Here is a 21,392-nt window from a genome sequence, read left to right on the forward strand (position 1 = left end):
GAGGGCAAGTGTCTATACTAACATCAATTTTAGGCTAAAGCATCTATAATGTCAAGTCTTAGCCAAAGTCCAGGCCATACTTCTGAGGGAAAGAAATTTTTGAAAGTAGATTTTCTCAAGGTATGGTCTTAAGACTATCTGCATCAGAATCACCCAAAAAGACATATTCCAGGAACCACACTAAAACTCGAAGAATTCAAACATGTAGGAAGATGATCCAGGACTTCAATCTTTTACAGGCCTCTCAGGACATTCTTATTCACATTGCAAACAGAAAACAGCTGCTCTGGGGATACCAAGATGTCCCAATGATGCAGATCCAATTTGTGGATCATCTGATTGTCCCTGGTTTTGAAAATCTGGTGATATCCTTTTTGAAGACTGAAGGAAGACACACATCACATTGGTTCTGCACCTTTTTTGAGGGTGGAGGTTGCTACAAACTTGTGAGACATCCTAAATTACTCTTTCAGGCTTCTGTTATCCTGTAAGATCTCTTCTGAAAGTTCTCATAGAGAGTTTCTATGAAAGTGCACAGTGAAAGCCGTACATAGTTGCAGGTGAATTTAATATGTGTCATTTAAGCACATTTTATTTATTTATTACTTTTTAAAGTTTTATTTAATTCCAATTAGTTAACATACAGTGTAATATCAGTTTCAAGTGTACAATATAGTGATTCAACATTTCCACACAGCACACAGTGCTCATCATGGCAAACGCCCTCCTTAATCCTCACCACCTGTTCAATCCATCCCTCCACTTATCTTCCTTCTGGTAGCCTTCAGTTTGTTCTCTATAGTTAAGAGTCTGTTTCTTGGTTTGCTACTCTCTTTTCTTCCCCTGTGCTCATTTGTTGTGTTTCTTAAATTCTACATATGAGTGAAATCATATGGTATTTGTCTTTCTCTGACTGAATTATTTCACTTAGCATAACACTCTTTGGGTCCATCCATGTCATTGTGAATGGCAAGATTTTATTTTTTCTTATGGCTGAGTAACATTCCACTGTGTGTGTGTGTGTGTGTGTGTGTGTGTGTGTACCACATCTTTTTTATCCATTCATCAGTCAATGGACACTTGGTTTGTTTCCATATTTGGGCTATTATACATAATGCTGCTATGTATCATTGGGTGCATGTATCCCCCTAAATAGCATATTTGTGTTCTTTAGGTAGTGCAATTGCTAGATCATAGGGTAGTTCTATTTTTATGTTTCTAAGAAACTCCATACTATTTTTCAGAGTGGCTAGGCCAGTTTATATTCCCATCAACAATGCAAAGGGCTCCCTTTTCTTCATATCCTTACCAACACCTATTATTCCTTGTGTTGTTAATTTTAGCCATTTGGACAAATGCAAGGTGATATCTTATTGTATTTCACTGATGTCAGTGATGTCGAGCATCTTTTCATGTGTCTGTTGGCCATCTGTATGTCAATTTCAACTGACAATTGATAAAATGTCAATGTCTTCTGCCCATTTTTTAATTGGATTATTTATTTTTTGGGTGTTGAGTTTTATAAGTTCTTTATGTATTCTTGGGTTGCTAGGGTGGTTCCATATTTGTAAATCAATCAGCATGATGCACCACATTAATAAAAGAAAAAATAAGAACCATATGATCATCTCAGTAGATGTAGGAAAATACATTTGACAAAGTACAACATCCATTCACAATAAAAAAAAAAAACCTCAACAAAGGTTTAGTAGGAACATTTCTCAACATAATTAAGGCCTTATATATATATATATATATGTATATATATATACATATATACATATATATATATATATATAAACTTACAGCTAATTTTAGTCTCAATGGGGAAAACTGAGAGTTTTTCCTCTACAGTCAGTGACAAGATAGGGATGTTCACTCTCACCACTGTTACTTTAACATAGTATTGAAAGTCATAGCCACAGAAATTAGACAACAAAAAGAAATAAAAATCATCAAAATTAGCAAGGAAGAAGTAAAATTTCCACTATTTTCAGATGACATGATACTCCATGTAGAAAATCTGAAAGACTCCACCAAAAACGTGCTAGAACTGATACATGAATTCAGTAAAGTCTCAAGATATAAAATAAATGCACAGAAGTCTATTGCATTTCTAAATATTAATAATGAAGCAGCAGAAAGAGAAATTAAGGAATCAATCCCATGTACAATTGTACCAAAAACAATAAGATACCTAAGAATAAACCTAACCAAAGGGGTGAAAGACCTATACTCTGAAAAATATAAAACACTGATGAATAAACTGAAGATGACACAAACAAATGGAAAGGCATTCTATACTCATGGATTAGAAGAACCAATATTGTAAAATGTCTATACTACCCAAAGCAATCTACACATTTAATGTAGTCCCTATCAAAATACCAGCAACATTTTTCACAGAACTTTCATAAACAATCCTAAAATTTGTATGGAACCACAAAAGACTCAATAGCCAAAGCAACCTTGAAAAAGCAGAGCAAAGCTGGAGGCATCACAATTCCAGACTTGAAGTTAGATTTCAAAGCTATACAGATCAAAACAGTATGGAACTGTCACAAAAATAGACACACGGATCAACAGAACAGAATAGAAAACCAAGAAATGAACCCACTATATGGTCAATTAATCTTTGGCACAGGAGGAAAGAATATCCAATGAAAAAAAGTGTCTTCAACAAATGATGTTGTGAAAACTGGACAGCAATACAAAAGAATGAAATTGGACCACTTTCTTAACATGATACAAAAAGATAAATTCAAAATGGATTAAAGGCCTAAATGTGAGACCTGAAATCATAAAAATTCTAGAGGAGAATACAAGCAGTAACCTCTTTGATATTAGCTGTAGCAACTTCTTTCTGGATATGTCTCTGGAGGCAAGGGAAGCAAAAGCAAAAATAAACTATTGGGACTTCACCAAAATAAAAAAGCATCTGCATATCAAAGAAATGATCAACAAAACTAAAAGGCAACCTTCAGAATGGGAGAAGATATTTGCAAAGACAATATCTTTTTTTTCTTTTTTTTCCTTTTTTTAAATTTTATTTTTTATTTTTTTAAATTTACATCCAAATTAGTTAGCATATAGTGCAACACTGATTTCAGGAGTAGATTCCTTACTGCCTCTTACTAATTTAGTTCATACCCCCTCCCACAACCCCTCCAGTAACCCTCAGATTTTTCTCCGTATTTATGAGTCTCTTCTGTTTTATCCCCCTCCCTGTTTTGATAATATTTTTGTTTCCCTTCCCTTAGGTTCATCTGTTTTATCTCTTAAAGTCCTCATATGAGTGAAGTCATATGATTTTTGTTTTTCTCTAACTGACTAATTTCACTTAGCATAATACCCTCCAGTTCCATCCACGTAGTTACAAATGGCAAGATTTCATTCTTTTTGATTGCCAACACTCCATTGTATAGATATACCACTTCTTTATCCATTCATCCATTGATGGATATTTGGGCTCTTTCCATACTTTGGCTGTTGTTGATAGTGCTGCTAGAAACATGGGGGGGGGTGCATGTCTCCCTTCGAAACAGGACACCTGTATCCCTTGGATAAATGCCTAGTAGTGCAATTGCTGGGTCGTAGGGTAGTTCTATGTTTAATTTTTTGAGGAACCCCCATGCCGTTTTCCAGAGGCTGCACCAGCTTGCATTTCCGGCAGCAGTGCAAAAGAGATCCTCTTTCTCCGCATCCTCGCCAACATCTGTTGTGCCTGAGTTGTTAATGTTCGCCATTCTGAAGGTGTAAGGTGGCACCTCATTGTGGTTTTGATTTGTAGTTCCCTGATGAAGAGTGATGTTGAGCATTTTTTCATGTGGCAGTTGGCCGTCTGGATGTCTTCTTTGGAGAAGTGTCTATTCATGTCTTTTGCCCATTTCTTCACTGGATTCTTTGTTTTTTGGGTGTTGAGTTTGAGAAGTTCTTTATAGATTTTGGATACTAACCCTTTACCTGATATGTCATTTGCAAATATCTTCTCCCATTCTGTCGGTTGCCTTTTAGTTTTGCTGATTGTTTCCTTCGCTGTGCAGAAGCTTTTTATTTTGATGAGGTCCCAGTAGTTCATTTTTGCTTTTGTTTCCCTTGCCTCCAGAGATGTGTTGAACAAGAAGTTGCTGCGGCCAAGATCAAAGAGGTTTTTGCCTGCTTTCTCCTCGAGGATTTTGATGGCTTTCTGTCTTACATTGAGGTCTTTCATCCATTTTGAGTTTATTTTTGTGTATGGTGTAAGAAAGTGGTCCAGGTTCTTCTGCATGTTGCTGTCCAGTTTTCCCAGCACCACTTGTTGAAGAGACTGTCTTTATTCCATTGGATATTCTTTCCTGCTTTGTCAAAGATTAGTTGGCCATATATTTGTAAGTCCATTTCTGGGTTCTCTATTCTGTTCCATTGATCTGAGTGTCTGTTCTTGTGCCATTACCGTACTGTCATGATGATTACAACTTTGTAGTAGAGGCTAAAGTCCAGGATTGTGATGCCTCCCGCTTTGGTTTTCTTCTTCAACATTACTTTTGCCATTCAGGTCTTTTGTGGTCCATACAAATTTGGGATTGTTTTTTCTAGCTCTGAGAAGAATGCTGGTGCAATTTTGATTGGGATTGCATCAAATGTGTAGATTGCTTTGGGTAGTATTGACATTTTAACAATATTTGTTCTTCCCACCATGAGCATGGAATCTTTTTCCATTTTTTTGTGTCTTCTTCAGTTTCTTTCATAAGCTTCCTAAAGTCTTCAGTGTATACATTTTTCACCTCTTTGGTTAGGCTTATTCCTAGGTATTTTATGGTTTTTTGTGCAACTGTAAATGGGATCGATTCCTTGATTTCTCTTTGTCGCTTCATTTTTGGTGTATAGGAATGCAACCAATTTCTGTGTGTTGATTTCATATCCTGCAACTTTGCTGAATTCATGAATCAATTCTAGCAGTTTTTTGGTGGAATCTTTTGGGGTTTCCATATAGAGTATCATGTCATCTTCGAAGAGTGAAAGTTTGACTCCCTCCTGACCGATTTGGATGCCTTTTATTTCTTTGTGTTGTCTGATTGCAGAGGCTAAGACTTCCAATACTATGTTGAATAACAGTGGTGAGAGTGGACATCCCTGTCATGTTCCTGACCTTAGGGGGAAAGCTCTCAGTTTTTCCCCATTGAGGATGATATTAGCGTTGGGTCATTCATATATGGCTTTTATGATCTTGAGGTATGCTCCTTCTATCCCTACATTCTTGAGGGTTTTTAACAAGAAAGGATGCTGTATTTTGTCAAATGTTTTCTTTGCGTCTATTGAGAGGATCATATGGTTCTTGTCCTTTCTTTTATTGATGTGATGAATCACGTTAATTGTTTTGCGGATATTGAACCAGCCCTGCATCCCAGGTATAAATCCCACTTGGTCGTAGTGAACAATTTTTTTAATGTATTGTTGGATCCAGTGAATATTCAATAATATTATTGGATATTATCTTGTTGAGGATTTTTGCATCCATGTTCATCAGGGAAATTTGTCTGCAGTTCTCCTTTTTAGTGGGGTCTCTGTCTGGTTTTGGAATCAAGGTTATGCTGGCTTCATCAAAAGAATTTGGAAGTTTTCCGTCCATTTCTATTTTTTGGAACACCTTCAAGAGAATAGGTGTTAACTCTTCCTTAAATGTTTGGTAGAATTCCCCTGGAAAACCATCTGGCCCTGGACTCTTGTTTTCTGGCAGATTTTTTATTACTAATTTGATTTCCTTACTGGTTATGGGTCTGTTCAAATTTTCTATCTCTTCCTGTTTCAGTTTTGGTAGGGTATATGTTTCTAGGAATTTGTCCATTTCTTCCAGATTGCCCATTTTATTGGCATATAATTTCTCATACTATTCTCTTATTGTTTTTATTTCTGCTATTGGTTGTGATCTCTCCTCTTTCATTCTTGATTTTATTTATTTAGGTCCTTTCCTTTTTTTTTTTTTTTTTGATCAAACTGGCTAGTGGTTCATCAATTTTGTTAATTTTTTCAAAGAATCAGCTTCTGGTTTCATTAATCTGTTCTACTGTTTTTTTTTGGTTTTGATAGCATTAATTTCTGCTCTAATCTTTATTATTTCCTGTCTTCTCAGCAGAAGAAGGGGGTTTTACTTGCTGTTCTTTCTCCAGCTCCTTAAGGCATAAGGTTAGGTTGTGTATCTGAGACCTTTCTTCCTTCTTTAGAAAGGCCTGGATTGCTATATACTTTCTTCTTATGACCCAGAGGTTTGGGTTGTGGTGTTGTCATTTTCATTGACTTCCATATACTTTTTAATTTCCTCTTTAACTGCTTGGTTAGCCCATTCATTCTTTAGTAGGATGTTCTTCAGTCTCCAAGTATTTGTTAACTTTACAAATTTTTTCTTGTGGTTGATTTCGAGTTTCATAGTGTTGTGGTCTGAAAATATGCATGGTATAACTCTGATTTTTTTGTTCTCAAGGCTGATTTGTGTCCCAGTATATGGTCTATTCTGGAGAACGTTCCATGTACACTGGAGAAGAATGTATATTCTGCTGCTTTAGGATGAAATGTTCTGAAAATATCTTTTATGTCCATCTGGTCCAGTGTGTCATTCAAAGCCATTGTTTCATTGTTGATTTTTTGATTAGATGATCTGTCCATTGTTGTGAGTGAGGTGTTGAAATCTACTATTATGGTATTACTATCAATGAGTTTCTTTATGTTTGTGATTGAATGATTTATATATTTGGGTGCTTTCACATTTGGCACAAAATGTTTACAATTGTTAGGTCGTTTTGGTGGATAGACCCCTTCATTATGATATAATGCCTTCTGATATGATACAGTCTTTATTTTAAAGTCTAGATTGTCTGATATAACTATGGCTACCCTGGCTTTCTTTTGTTGACCATTAGCCTAATAGACGGTTCTCCATTCCCTTAGTTTCAACCTGAAGTTGTCTTTAGGACTAAAGTGGGTCTCTGGTAAACAGCATATAGATGGATCTTATTTTCTTACCCATTCTGTTACCCTATGTCTTTTGTTTGGAGCATTGAGTCCATTGACGTTTAGAGTGAGTACTGAAAGATATGAATTTATTGCCATTATGATGCTTGTAGAGTTGGAGTTTCTGGTGGTGTTCTCTGGGACTTTCTAATCTTTGTTGCTTTTGGCATTTATTTACTTATTTATCTCTCTCTCTCTCTCTCTATCTCTCTAAATATATATGTATATATATATACACATTTTTTCCATCTTTTCTCCCCTCAGAGAGTCCCCCTTAAAATTTCTTGTAACACTGGTTTAGTGGTCACAAACTCCTTTAATTTTTGTTTGTCTGGGAAACGTTTTATCTCTCCTTCTATTTTGAATGACAGCCTTGCTGGATAAAGAATTCTTGGCTGCGTATTTTTCTGATTCAGCACATTGAATATATCCTGTCACTCCTTTCTGGCCTGCTAAGTTTCTGTGGATAGGTTTGCTGCAAACCTGATCTGTCTTCCCTTGTAGGTTAGGGACTCTTTTTCCTTTGCTGCTTTCATGATTCTCTCCTTGCCTGAGTATTTTGTGAATTTGACTATGATATGCCTTGTTGATGGTCGGTTTTTGTTGAATCTAATGGGGATCCTCTGTGACTCCTGGTCTTTGATGTCTGTGTCTTTCCCCAGGTTAGGAAAGTTTTCTGCTATGATTTGCTCACATAACCCTTCTTTTTTTTTTTTTTTTGTTTATTTTTGAGACAGAGAGAGACAGAGCATGAACGGGGGAGGGGCAGAGAGAGAGGGAGACACAGAATCGGAAGCAGGCTCCAGGCTCTGAGCCATCAGCCCAGAGCCCGACACGGGGCTCGAACTCACGGACCGCGAGATCATGACCTGAGCTGAAGTCGGACGTGTAACCGACTGAGCCACCCAGGCGCCCCACTCACATAACCCTTCTACCTCTATTTCTCTCTCTTCCTCTTCTGGGACCCCTATGATTCTGATGTTGTTCCTTTTTAATGAGTCACTGATTTCTCTAATTCTTAAGTCATGCTCTTTGCCTTAATTTCCCTTTTTTTTTTTTCTGCTTCATTATTCTCTGTAAGTTTGTCCTCTATATCGCTGATTCTCTGTTCTGCCTCACCCATCCTTGACGCTGCAGCATCCATCTGTGATTGCAGCTCAGTTATAGCATTTTAAATTTCATTCTATTTTTCACTTCTTTTATCTCTGCAGAAAGGGATTCTAATCTATTTTCAACTCCAGCTAGTATTCTTATTATCGTGATTCTAAATCTGGTTCAGACATCTTGCTTGTATCTGTGTTGGTTAAATCTCTGGCTGTCGTTTCTTCATGCTCCTTTTTGGGGGTGAATTCCTTCGTTCTGTCATTTTGAAGGGAGAAAAGGAATTAATGAGGTAGAAAAATTAAAATTAAAAAAATTAAAATTGAAAAAATAGAAAATTAAAAAACTTAACACACACACACAAAATCGAATAAATGATGCTAGATCCTAGGTGTGTTTTGGTCTGGGTGTTGAAAGTGGTTTGACAGATTAGAGGAAAAAAAAGGGGGTGGGAGGAAATTGTTTGAGAATTTGAAAAAATGAATACACTGAAGTAGACTAAAATGAGATGATGGGAGTAAAATAGAATTTGAAAAAATTTACCCAAAAGTAAAGAATATAGTAGAATAAAGATAAATAAAAATATTTTTAATAAAAATTAAAAATAAAAATGATTTTTTTCTTTTTCTGTATTCAAGAAAAAGAAAGGAAAAAGAGAAAAAAGATAAAAAAAAGGAAATCGTTTGAAAATTTGAAAAAGTGAATACACTGTAGTAGACTAAAATAAAATGATGAAGTAAAATAGAATTTGAAAAATTTTGCATAAGAGCATAAATATAGTAAAAAAATTAAAGAAAAAAAATTTTAATAGAAATTGAAAGTAAAAATGAAGTTTTTCTCTTTCTGCATTCAAAAAAAATAAAAGTAGTGTAAAAGAAAAAAGAAAAAAGGAAATAGTTTGAAAATTTGAAAAGGTGAATACACTGAAGTTGACTAAAATAAAATGATGGAAGTAAGATAGAATTTGAAAAAAAATTACACAAAAGTAAAGAATATAGTAAAAAATTAAAGAAAAACATTTTTAATAAAAATTGAAAATAAAAATGTATTTTTTCTCTTTCTGTATTCAAGAAAAAGAAGTGTAAATGAGAAAAGAAAAAGAAAAAAAAAAAAGTAAGAAAGTTGAATAGATGGACCTGCTAACAGATTGAAATAGGACTGAAATTCCTTCGTTTTCTTTTAGAAGTCAGACTATGTAGCAGTTTCTAGTACATAAACTAAGTAGGCGGTGAGACTTGTGTTCTGGAAGAGCGAGGTAGGCCCAGTTGGTCAGGGCTCAGTGTAAAGGCTCTGTTCTCCACTAGATGGCGCTGCTAGCCTACTCGGGTGGAGTGTTGTGCCCCTCACAGGTGCGTATGCACATGCGCGGGAGCGGTTAAAATGGCGTCAACCAATTACCCAGTCTCTAGTATCCTTACTCTGTTCTCCCAGACCAGCAATTGCACACCTGTCTTCTGTCTTCAGCTTTCATCCACTCTCTGCTTTTTCACTCTCCATGACCAGGCCCAGGTAGTACCTCTCTCCCGAGTTTTGTCTCAGATGCGGCTGTTTTCCCCGGCCCCTTACTTCTGAAGGACTGTGGCTTTGGCCCGTTCCGCCCCTCTGTGCGAGGGTCTCACTGAGCAGTGGCCCAAGGAGCAATGGCCGAATGTCGGCTGCACCCAAGAACGCTTGCTGGACCCTGCTGCTGCCTGTGCCCTGAGACTGAGGCCAGGTGCCAGGCCACCCCAGAAAAAGTTCACGAGACAGTGTAGCTGCAGCTTTTCAGGGATTATGGAAAATCACAACACACATCTGGCACCAGGCTTCACCCTTAAGGACCTTGTTCCAGTAGCAGCAAATGTGACCGTTTTCTGGGGTCTGCTGGGACCAGGTGGCTTCAACAGTCTCTACCAAATGTCCTTCAGGCGGTGGAACTGCTTTTGCCCGTGTGACCTGAAAACCTCCCGGACCGCACCCTGTTCCTGGGGATTCGCCCTTCTCACCAGAGCACCGCCAGGTATGGAGCTGCGGAGTTGCAGCCTTTGCGCTCCCCTTGTTTACAGTCTTAATGGAATTTAAACCCTCTCCTTTCTCCCTTTTTAGTTTAGTCCCTGCGGCTGTCTCCAATTTTCCACTTTCTCTCCAGCTGCTTTTGGGGAGGGGTGCTTTTCCCGTATTCCCCCCCACCCCCGCTCCATTCTCTCTCTCCGCCCACAAAAGCATCTCCCTTCCCGAGGCGTCTCACTCCCCAAGTTTACCTCTCCGCGCCGTGTACATGCTGAATTCTGTGGTTCAGGTTGTGCAGATTGTTGTGTTAATCCTCTAATCAGTTTTCTAGGTGTGCAGGATGGTTTAGTGTTGTTCTGGCTGCATTTCATGGACGCGAGACACACAAAAATCTTCCATGCTGTTCCGCCGCAAAGGACATATCTGATAAAGGGTTAGTGTCCAAAATATATAAAGCACATTTTAAAATAGGATTTTAAAAGAATGATTTGTTTATCCCCAAATGATCCCACTGCTAGTGCTTTCCTCCTGGACTCATTCACACCCATCATCCTACACTTGATGATTAAGACCTTCCCCTTAGAGCTGCCTTGACTAATCAACCATATCTCTGCTGCTCTTCTCCATTCCTGCCACAGCATCTTGTTTGTGTCCTCCAGGCCCCTAACTCCAGTCTTTTCCAATTTATCCAATTACATTGTCAGTTGTTTGTTTACTTTTTTCCCTATTTATTCCACTGGAATGTAGTCAATATGAGAATATAAATCTCATCTGCCTTGTCAACCACAGAAAAGCCAAGGCCATGGAGTAGGCAATCCGTGTAGATTTGTTGTATGAATAAACACAGAGAACTAGGCCTCTATAGGAAGAACTTAGATTTGGGAGATTTACTCATCCTCTTTCAATTTTGTTTTTGAAACAATGATTCTTCTTAAGAGAGATGTTGTAACTTAAGCTTGCTTCAGTATTAGGGGAAAGTCTTGGGCATCCTTTAGAAGTCACTCTTAGAGCAGTAGTCTTGGGAGTCTCTGGAAAGTTCTTCCAGTTAAAGAATTCAAAATCTAGGGGCCACAGAAATCACTGTGATGAGTACCTTTTCTGGTACTTCCAATATTAATTTGTAATGAGGACTCATGGAAGCAACTCTGATGTTTGTCTAGTTTCTCTGCACTCCTCAACATATGTCTGCTTTCCTCAAAATGATGCATGTCTGGAGGGAGGTGAAACAGCCATTAAACCTGGAAGGTATTTATCCTCCTTTCTTTTGGCATTTTATTGCCCTTTAACTCATTTGTGAAAATTTTCAAATGGGAATAAAAGTCCTTTTCATTAAAATGGCCAGTGTGCATAGATCTCTTTGTTCTTCCCTGTAGAAGGTCTTTTGATCAGTACATGAGGAGGGAATTTATGAAGAAAGAAAGCTTGGAAAATTTATCTCCACAGATAAAAGTATCAGAGCAAAATACATGGATTCCATTTAGCAAGATAAAATTATTTTCAAACCAAAATTATAAAATTATTCCTGGCTGAAAATATTAGCAAAGCTACAGATGGAATGTCTGTTAGTGGTGCGACTGGTTTGTTTAGAATGTAGGAAAAACAAAGGCATATTTGTCAATGTCCATCTAATTGCTGTCAGTAGGGAGAGAAGTTACATCATTTTTAGAAGCTTAAACCCCAGCTAGGGTACTTTGGCTATTATTTGTTTTTAACTTCCATTCTGCAGGCTAAGAGGAAATAATACATGCTTTTGCCCCCATGAGTTTTTAAATCTCTGCCTTTTAACATGTTCCTTTCTGGTATTAAACTTGGTAGTTATACATGTAAAGGACTTGAGTTTATGAAGCATGGAACAGAGTTTGAGATACCAGGAAGTTTAAACATAACACACTTATAGTGATAATTTGCTATCTATTAAGTGCTTTTGTTTAATTCATATTGTTAGGATATATTTCTATGGCTTTTGAATTGTATTTCTTTTAGTAGCATTCTTTGATGAATTCTAATTAGGTAGGAAATTTATAAATACAGAAAAATATGAAAAAGGAAAAAAAATCATGACCTATAATAACTTGAACCAGGGATGTACACCACTGATAATTTAGCAAATTTCCTTGTAATATCTGTGCAGAGATATGTGTAGTACATATGCATATATGCATGTAAATGTGTATATACTCATATACTAAGCTCAAATGTCTAAGCATATCTTGTAGCACCTGAGTATAAAATGAGGTCACTTTCATATATCCAATAAATAATAATCAACACCTAGTATGTACAATGCAGTGTCTTAGTCACTAGGGACCTAACAGTGAACAAAACCCCCAAACCTCTTCCCTCAGGGAGTTGTCCTGGGAAGAAAGTCAGTAACTTTCACTGATGGGAATTACAGTGGTTTAAGCCCTAATTTTAGTCTTTCTTCACAACTTTTTCTGTAAGTCTGTCCTGTACTCAGGAAGACAGTCAGTATCCTTCTACAGCTCCAGCAGGTCCTGGAGTGGGACACTTGGAGGTCAGTGATATGGTTCCTGGTGATCATTTCTAAATAGTTTAGCACCACTCGGAGAGGTGACGATGCATGTTGTTTGAAGTGATGCGGCTCTGGCCCCAGAACAGCATATCCTTCTCTGTGCTGCAAAGTCCTGACGTTAATCAGACAGTCATCTTTAAAAGCTTATCATTAAGCTCCTCATTCCACTGTTACACAGTATGTTTCTTTTGGATTCGAAACTCAACACTAGTAACTTGTCAAAATATTCCTTTCTACTTGAAAAGAGCTCCAATTACGTTTTCTCTATCTCATTACATTTTTATGTGATATTTTAGGTGCTCTGGTAGCCTGCAATAGCTGTCTAAAATCCTTTCCCTTAATCTGCCTCTTCTCCCATTCCTGGCCTTGAAAGAGGGGAGGAGTGTATTTATTCTTTATCCAGCCCAAGAGCAGGACAGACCCTTTTCTTAATTCCCTACTGCTCTGTAGTAACTTCACACATGACAGAACTCTACTTGGTTGCCAGAATACATGCCAGGAAATAAAATCTAGAGAACAATGTAAAGTTCTATTAGGTTAGGCTACTCTTGGTGTTTGCAGACTTAAAACCAAGGAAACCCTGGTTGGATACCTCTCTGCCCAACTCCTGTTTGTCACTCTGTGAAAATCTCCCTCTTTCATTTTTTTTTTTTAATGTTTATTTATTTTGGGACAGAGAGAGCAAGCAGGAGAGGTCAGAGAGAGAGGGAGAGAGAGTATCCTAAACAGGCTCCACACTGACAGCACAGAGCCTGACAAGGGGCTCGATCTCACAGACCATGAGATCATGACCTGAACTCATATCAAGGGTCAGATACCTGGCTGACTGAGTCACCCAGGTGCCCCTATCCCTCTTTTAAAGGACTGTACCCATGTAGAACTGTCCAAAGCCCAGAAATTCTCTCAAAAAGCAAAGGAAATTCCTTTCTTATTGCCTAAGTTTTACCTTTACAACTCTAATCTCTTATGTCAGGGTTTCCATATCCTAAGATGATATATCATGTAAATAAAACCTTCTTTTAGAGGACCTCCTCTTGTAGACATAGTTGGGTCCCAATTCTCTGGCCAGACAAAACAATCACAATACTCCGTGTAACACCAGTATATAGTAAGATACCTAGTCTTAGATAAAACTGAAGATTCATAGAGCCCAGCACTCCATTGTGGTTCCTTTGGTTGGTCTTATATCCTACATGAGGTGATCATTCCTCCATCTCTCTACATCCTTCCTCTTGTCTTCAAAATCTCAATTCCAGATTCTCTGTAAGCAACTGTTTAGACAAAAATATGTGTACGTACACACACACACACACATGTCTTCCTAGGAGAATAAACAGAATATCTAGGTATTGAATATTCTAAGCCTTTGAATAGCTATGACACCTTTACCAAAGAGACAAAAAAAACATTTAGAGAAAAAAACTGCTAAAAAAATTTACATTATATTCACAGTCAGGTAAATATTGTTTTCACACATTTCTACAAGGTAATGACTGGGATTTATTTTATATTCATGAAACCAAAGTGGATTCCTAGAAAAAAAGAACATTACATTTTCAAAAAAAAATTAGGGTTTTTATTGCATATGCATTACATTTTATTACATATACATATATTTTTAACAAACTATTGTTATATCCTATATTGACTTTGTACAATAAACTTTTCGTTAAACCTTGTATGTGACCATTTTCCCATGTCATTAACAATTTTCGAAAGCTTCATCTTAGTGGCTGTATCCATAATGTACAACTTATTTTGTCATGTTTCTTTTATTTAGAGGAAATCTATTTTGCTTCCATTTTTTTCTACTACAAACAACATTGGAATGGTTATCTATATGCATTTGCTTGCTTCATTGACTATTTCCTTAAGATATATGCTTGTTGGTGACACTGTTGTGGCATAGGATCTTAAGGCTCGATCTCAAGAAGATGGGTCTTTATTTCCTTGACCCTACTACATAGTAATGTATCCTTTTCTGTGGAGTTGAGGACTAACAAATTATGATCAGTTACTAAGCAATGTTTGTCCAGGTTACTGTGCCTTTTCTATAGTTGCACTAAGGGCAACTCAGTTAAGATCTTAAATTTTCTGGCTTATGGTATCCCTTTAGGAAAGTGTTATTTGTTTAAACAACTGGCATTTAGTAATAATATATTTAATTTAATTATTCATATACATTTATTTAATGTAATCACAACGAAAATCTGCATTTTTCAGGTATAATGCAAAGTGAATCTAAATATCAAATTCTTAAGAGGATAATACATAGTTGTCTGTGACTAAATACAGGTCTCAGAAAGTGTAAGCAGAGCCGGCCTGGTGTCTGTGCCCACCACTTCTGAATCATTATTGACAGGGCTGAACCTCCAGGAACTATCTTCTTTTGACTCTGAAGGGGGTATTAGTATCAGAGGAAGTGAAGTCTGTGCTCCATGAGAAGAGAATCCAGTCCCGCTGTGCTGTAGTTATAACACATTTCTTATGCAATGTCTTTCCATGCTGATTACGGTGTGTTGATTACTCACATCTGGGACTCGCATTTGATTAGGCTCACTGAGTTTAGCTCTTCTTCCCACTTCTAATTGTCTCTTTTCTCAATCTTCTCTGTCTTTATTGTCATTGAATTTCATTTTAGTCTGTAGTCAAATTGATGGCTTCTCGAAGGTTTCATTACATTTTTTTACTTCTTTGAGTTCTTTTTCCAAGGTTCTGCTATGTTTGCCCTTTCTAATATATTTGGACCTTTGACTGAGTAAGTAAACATTCAGAGATGCATATAATTCTATAGTCACTCTCTGTCACCAGTGAACTGTTTATAAGTGAACAGATATGATTTTCATTTCATCTCTAAATACTTACTCCTTCATCAGATTAGCTAGAGTGATCAGAAGAAGGCTGTTTTGACCTTTGGAAAATATACTTAGTTGTGGTGTCTCTCTCTGTCTCTGCATCTCTGTCTCTGTCCCAGTCTTTATCTCTCTCTAAATAGATGATGGATAGATAGATAGATAGATAGATGATAGATAGATGATGATAAGTGGATAGATAATCAGGTATAGAGTGTCATACGCCTAGTAAGCACTAAGTATTCATGAGTTCCTTCTATATTCCAAAATTTTTACATTTTAATTTAGTCATGTAAATTTTTATATTTTAGTTTAGATATGTAAATTAAAGGCCCTAAAACTGAATTATCTCTGAAATGCTTAAGTGAGAATTTTTATAAGTTACCAAACTCCATGTTGGTCAGTATCTTCATTTTACATATTTAAACACAAATAATCTAGGTCAACTTTCATTGTAAATTAACACATTTTCTGTGCTTGCCCTTGGCTAAGTGCTTATAAATATACAATTTAAAATATTCCCTGCCTACCCAAGGAGTCCTGACTGAAGCTAACAATGAAGAATTCTTACCATTATACTAAACTATGGTGCTAGACACAGTCTTTTGGAGTATGAGAGGACACTGGCTTCCTGTATAATAAGTGACTATGTAGTTCCCCTCTCACAACATAAATATAACAAACTTTCATATTGTTAGTCCTACATAGGTTACACTGTTATGTTGGTGTTTAAAGCTGGAGTTTTAGAAAGTTAGTGGTTTTTTTTTAAGTTTATTTACTTATTTTGAGATAGAGAGGGAGAGGGTGAGAGAGAATCCCAAACAGGCTCTGTGCTAACCGCACCATCCCATGAACCACGAGATCATGACCTGCGACAAAATCAAGAGTCAGATGCTTTACTGACTGAGCCACCCAGACGCTCCTAATGTTTTGTTTTGTTTGAGATATCACTTAAACACATTAAATAGTATAACCTTTGAAAGATGATTATAGATCTGAGAGGAATAACAATTTAGCATCAGCCCCCAGTCAACTGGTTTCTATTCAACAATTCATCCAATAAGTATCTCTTGAGCATCCACTACTTAGGTTTGGGGAAGTATCAGCAAATAAAACAAAAATTCTGATGCTATGGTACTCTAATACCCAAAGTCAATTTTACTAAGTGTTCTCCAGTTAAAGGAGTAGTTTATCTATTATTCCCTATTTGTACACAGAATGCTGGGCAGTGCCAGAAAGATTATCATGTGATTGAGTAACCAGGAAACAAATATCCCAGGACATCCTGGGATAAAAAAATTTGTATCACATAATCTACCATGTTACACATATCCAGTGAAAGACAGAAATTGTAAAAATGACAAAACTGTAATTACTGTTAGGATTTTATGCTGTTTTAAGAAACTACTGGTATCTTGTGAATATGGAAGGTCATTTGACTTGCCCAAGGACATGAAGAATGCTGGCTTTTTTGTCACGAATATTACATTCCGGCTTTTTCAGTCAGCATACTTAGTTTTGCTATGAGGGAATTGTCAACTGATTTTCATGATATCGTATTGTTTATTCTGCTACTAAGTTGAAGACTATTCCTGTTAACATGACAGGTGTTAGTCTGTTTTGTTTAGATTATACAATGTGATCTGCTTGGACAATGGAAATAATGCAAAGCGTTCAACATACACACACACCCACACATTCAGTATACGGTTAATTAAAATAAAAAATCATGATGAAATTTATGAACTAGAATGTCATTTTTCTATTTTGAAGAATAATATTTTTTTCAGTGTAGGAAAGGTGTTATGCTATGAGAACTCGTGTTATAAAAACAAAAATTGATTGAATTCAAACCTATTAGGGAAACAGTAGATGGGCTAAATTAAAAAAGAATACCATGAAAGCAAAGCATTATATTTGTTTATGAAAACTTATGATTTAAATGAGAACTGAAGGTTTTAATTGAAACAATTGATTGGCTTAAAATGGTTTATGCAAGATTTTAATTTAGAAATTACTGTTTATCTCTGTCACAACCATTTTTTCATAAGCTGACTTTAGCAGCAATGAAACATCTCATTAGATTGACACGTTACATTTTGAGAAATAATTATTTGCTTTATTATGATTCCTTTTAAAAGAACACAAATCTTTTCTTTTTTTTTATTTAAAAAAAATTTTTTTTAACGTTTATTTATTTTTGAGACAGAGAGAGACAGAGCATGAATGGGGGAGGGTCAGATAGAGGGAGACACAGAATCTGAAACAGGCTCCAGGCTCTGAGCTGTCAGCACAGAGCCTGACGTGGGGCTCGAACTCACGGACCGTGAGATCATGACCTGAGCCGAAGTCGGCCGCTTAACCGACTGAGCCACCCAGGCGCCCCCACAAATCTTTTCTTCAAAAAAGTTTGTGTATACAAGTACACACACGCACACACACCTTTTATATTTCCTAATTCTCCACAAACTCTTTTCTAAAAAACAAATTAAGAACATAATTATTTTCATTAAGAACAAATACAATGTTAGTCTTAAGCTTCCTTAAACTACTTCAAAATCCTATGGAAGTCATTTGGGTTTAAAAAGTTAAGTAAAAAATAAGCAAAGCATTTTGTTGCCTTTTCAGTTATCATAAAACTCAAAATTCAAGCAGATATCTCAGGTCTTCTGCATTTGCATAAAGTCTTTAGCTTAAAGAGCTAAATAACTTTGACTATGTCAACTTTTTGATCCACAGTGCCCAGTATTGCATTTCACATCACATAACTTTCCTCCGCAGCAAGATCCTTTCTAGGTTTTAAAGTTCTTTTTAAACTTCTTCATATTATATCTCTATACCTTATTTGATTTCCCATCTTTAAACTTTTTCTCATACATGGATTCCCTTTATTACTCTTGTACACTTCATACCTCCCAATCTCTTCAGAGTCTTTTAGATTCCAGCTTCATATTTATCTGAAACATGCTGTCTTCATTTTCTTCCTACCCAGTTCAAATCCAATGATCATTATTTATTTCAACTATTTTCACACCAACCATCTCTACTCCCTTGTCTGTTTGTCCCCATCTTTGATGAATCTTATCTGCTTTTAAGGTCACTGGCATGGCCATTAGTAGGCTTCAGATGGTCTTCTCTCAAACTTACTCATCTGGGCCTCTCCACAGGGCTGCCTCACCACATGGCATTTGGGTGTTTGCAAAATGAGCATTCTAAAAAAGAGAATGAGAGAGCACTTCTAAGACAGAAGCATGATTTTTTTATGTAAACTATTCTTGTAATGTATTCAGAAGCATACATTACTTCTGTTGTATTCTACTCATTAGAGAAGAATCAAGGGGAAGTGATTACATAAATTAGGCATGAATACTGAAGGTAAGATCAGTGGGGATCGTCTTAAAATATACCTACCACAGGGGGAGAAAAAATATTAAAATGTTGACCTATTTGTACAGATGGTGCGCTATGACTGTCCCCCCATGGACTCGCACCACAGTCACCAGAGCCACCCCCCGCAGGTACCCAGGCCACAGGCACTCTGCCACAGCAGGTCCAGGTCCCATAATTATTTCATTACATCTTCTGGAAGTCTCAGTGGGATGCATTGGCTCAAGATTGCAGTCAACCTCCAAGTCCAGATTGACACTAAGATCCAAGTCCAAGTCCTCCTCTGTCTTCAGATCCAGGTGTAGGTCCAGGAGTCCTCCCTCCATGGCCAAGAGGGAGTCCAAGTCCAGCTCACAATGCAAGAGTCCTCCCCAAGTCTCTTGAGGAGGAAGGAGTGGTGTCTTCTTAAGCAAATGATGTGTCACAAAGCAACATAACTAATGAAAGACTTGGGGGAAAACGACCACACACAAAGTCCATTGAAGAGTCCTTTGAACAAGCTACTGGCTATTGAAAAGGTTGTTTTGTGATATTTTGTCTAGTTTTTTTTTTTTTTTTTTACATGTTTTGAGCTTTGCCTCAGGTGGCAAATTTTATGATATGTGCCATTTTGTTGCTGTTATTCTAATTTCTTGTAATTTAGTGAGGTGAATGACTTCAGATTTCATTAGTGGGTTGGCTATTTGAGATAAATTTTCCTTTTTGTTTATACAGGGCTGACTTTTTTTGTTTGAAATTAAACAGATTGGTAACCTCATTTGTGGCCTCCTGACTTTTAAGGAAATGTGTGCAGCCATTACACACAGCCTAATGCTATCAAGGGATTGTCTCAATATTGCCTTCATTCCTTAAAATCAAAACCCTACAAAAGTTGGTGTAAATGTATTTGTATATGTTATTTAACTTCAGACCTAAATGGTAATTTGAACCCAGACTTGTAGAAAGACTTCTCAGCTGAAACTACTTGATTTTTTGAAAGGATTGTTTATCAGACACAATTCTAATCTCTTCTTATGTGTATTTTTGTGCTGTAGGCACAGTGGTATAGCAGATGAGTAATGCTGGTTAATGAGTAAGGTGGTGCATTGCTGTGCAGGGTGCTTGGCTGTTTCCTGTTTGCTCCTGTTTGCTCCTGTGTAAAGATGTCATGTTGTGCAGAAACAACTGGCTGTCCAGGTTATTAAAATGCTCGACAGCTGTGCTTCCAGTCACCTGGGCCTTGCATATAAATAACAGAACCTACAGTGAACACATGGAGCTGATGATAAATGCACCTTTTTTCCTCCCCTCCCCCCCAATGGTAAATCTGATCATCTTCATGTATGAACTTAAAATATAGAAAATGTTAATGAAGCAAATGGTTGGTAACTTTGTAAGTGCTTATAACATAATGCACCTTTTTGCTCATATAACTATTGTTTTTGTAGTTTAATTAAAACTTTTTTTTGGCATTAAAATTTTTTTGACCCATTCACGAGAAGCAAAGATAAAGGAAAAGAAAAAGAAAATACAAAGTGAGATAGTAGAAATAAGCCCAATGTGTAACTACAATAAATTAAACATGTAAGAATGAGCTATTAAATACAGAAATTATTTTCCTTATATTCAAAATATAAATATTTATGTAAGGAGAAAAAGTTTGAAGAGATATAATCTTATTTGTAGATACTATGATTATTTTCATAGAATATTCAAAATAATTTTTACACTCTTAGAATTTATTAGAGTTGATGTTCTCTAATAAGTTTTTAGGATTTAGTTTTAGGATACAAACTCAACATATAAAAATCTTATAATACAGAGACAAAACTAATTGGGAAGCATAGAGAGTAAAATTTCAGTTCTCAATAGCAGTAAAAGTGATGTTTCCCAGGAATAGGCCTGACCAAAAGTGTTCAAACCTCTGGGTACAAAATTACAAAATAATGATGAGGGCCATAAAAGGCATACATAAATGGAGAAAGCTGAATCTGTATTTGTTCTGAAAAATATCAGTATCATCAAAATAGTTTTCTTCAAATTAACGTAAAATGTTAATACAATTGCAACTTCCAACGTTTCTTTTTGATAGAACTGGAAATGCCACCCCTGTAATTCATATATTAGAAGAAATAGGCAGAATGGATAGCAATTATAAAGAGTAAGATGGGAAGAGTTGTTCTACCAGATATGTAGACATACTATACAACTATAATAATTAGAACTGTGGAATTAGCAAAAATACACCAACGGTACAAAATAAAGGGTCTGCAAACAGAGCCACACATATAAAATGATTTAATATATGACAGTGTTAACATTATAAGAAAGAGGGGAAATGGTAAATTGCTTTATATATAGTGACAGAAAAGTAGAAAAAAGAAAATTAGATGTCTTTCTCACACTGCACACCAACATGATATTCAGGTAGACCAAAGTACTAAATATGAACAGCGAAATTTAATTGAAGATCTCCAAATAATACAGGACTTCTTAAGTAAGATAAAGAAAAGTGCAAACAAACAAACAAAAAATAGACATACATTTAATCATTTATTTCCAAAGGA

This window comes from Panthera tigris, chromosome C1 (assembly GCF_018350195.1).
Source record: "Panthera tigris isolate Pti1 chromosome C1, P.tigris_Pti1_mat1.1, whole genome shotgun sequence".
NCBI lineage: Eukaryota > Metazoa > Chordata > Mammalia > Carnivora > Felidae > Panthera > Panthera tigris.